Here is a 2,224-nt window from a genome sequence, read left to right on the forward strand (position 1 = left end):
AGAACAGCTAGCACAGCTTTGTACAACGAGCCCTTAGTTTGTAAGACAACAGGAAAATATGTGCTGTGCCCAGACTGTAACAGGAGCAACTATATAGGAGCAATTCCTAGTCCGTCCTGCTCTTGTTGCTGCCACCCCGCTCATGCTCTTCCAGCCAGACCTCAGCATACCACCTCCCTCTCCAGGCTGGCCCACTCAAGACCAGCAATCTTCCTAGCCAGTTCCTAGAGTCCACCTGCCTACTGCCTGAAGAGTACAAATCTCTGCCGACAGTGGGTTTCTTTGCCTTTCCCTCATGAGATATGACTTCTTCCTTGGCCACATAGTATCACAAATGTCCCACATGTCTGCCTTTGATATGTGCATCTCAACATACCAGGCCTTCGGTGATGATGGCACAGGGCAGCTGGGAAAACCAGTATATAATCAAGTTTGGGACATGAGGAGCCAGCTGGACTCCATGACCTGGTGGGCGAGGTTAGGCCTGTGGCCCAGATTTTACCCACCCCTGCCTTAAGAAACACCTCCACAAAATCAAATGACACCACCTGCTTGCATCTTTATCTGGCTTCCCTTTTACTTCTGGCTAAGGACTCTTGAGAATTGGATAGAGGGCAATAACAGCTCGATTAGCCACTGCTTTTGGCAATGACTGAGAAGCTGGAAACAAAGTACTGTATGAGGTTGCAAAACATGCTATTTTGTTTTTTTAGAAACAGGATGGCAGATAAAGGCCAAATGACCCATCCAGTCTGCTCATCCACAGTAACCATTATCTCTTCCTCTCCCTATTGGCTAAGGCTCTTTAAACCTGCATTGTTATGTCATAGAACTTTAGTAACATTGAAACGTAGAAACATGATGGCAGATAAAGGCCAAATGGCCCATCCGCAGCATCCACTATCTCCTCCTCTCCCTATTGGCTAAGGCTCTTAACATTTGCATCTCTTTTTCCTATAGGCTAAGGCTCTTTATACCTGCATTGTGATGTCATAGAACTTTAGTAACATTGAAACATAGAAACTTGGTGGCAGATAAAGGCCAAATGGCCCATCTTGTCTGCCCATCTGCAGCATCCACTATCTCCTCCTCTCCCTATTGGCTAAGGCTCTTAACATTTGCATCTCTTTTTCCTATAGGCTAAGGCTCTTTACACCTACATTGTGATGTCATAGAACTTTAGTAACATTGAAACATAGAAACATGATGGCAAATAAACGCCAAATGACCCATCCAGTCTGCCCATCCGCAATAACCATTATCTCTTTCTCTCTCTGAGAGATCCCACGTGCCTATCCCTCTTGAATTCAGACACAGTCTCTGTCTCCACCACCTCTTCCGGGAAACTTTCACGCACCTAGCACCCTTTCTGTAAAAAAAGTATTTCCTTAGATTACTCTGTTCCTGAGCTTCAGTTCTGCCACAGTCTTGGAGTGTGTGAGCTGCTGAACAGCTTGTGAACTCCGTGCCTTGGCAATATATCTCAAGAAACACGGGGGAATACCCCTTTCTGCTTCAGAACTTTTCATCCTATGCCCGAGTGTCTTTACACACTTCTGAATTTTACAGGCCCGCAGAGGTATGTCTTCACCATCAGGAGGGGACCGCCTCCGTGAACTAAAAATAGCCAATAAGAATTTCTGTTTCCAAAGTTTGCTATTAAGTGAGGAATGAAAAGCACTTTACCCAGTAATAAAAGTTACATTCGTCAGATGAACTGGGGCTAGCTGGAACCAAAACCAAGTTTGTGTCCGCGGTATGTCTGTGACTCATGCTTAAAGGAAGCTAAACAAAAGCTGAAGCTATCAACATCTGTGTCTTTGGCAAATATCAGATGTGAGCAAAATGTAGTGAGCCTTGGCCAAACATTTTGCATTATGTGGGAGCCAGGATGAAAATGTGCCAAGGAGGCATTTGAAAACACATGGTGGTGATGGAATTACCATAAAGCTACAAGTAAAGGACTTTGTTCAGAGACTATCAAGCTTCCCCACAGGATGTATTTACTTCAACTAGGTAATTCTGAAGCTTGCATCAGAGACACAGATACAGTTGACTACAGATAGGATGCTGGAAGGTTATAAAAGCAGAATTTTCTGATTTCTAGTGCTCAGTGGTGTGCCTTAGCTTTGATCCATAAAGAACTGTAAAATTATAATTGAATTTCTTCTCTTTTAATACATGAGCGCCTTATGTGTGTGTACACTTCTCCCTCCATGTTCAC

The sequence above is a fragment of the Geotrypetes seraphini genome, chromosome 7 (assembly GCF_902459505.1).
Source record: "Geotrypetes seraphini chromosome 7, aGeoSer1.1, whole genome shotgun sequence".
NCBI lineage: Eukaryota > Metazoa > Chordata > Amphibia > Gymnophiona > Dermophiidae > Geotrypetes > Geotrypetes seraphini.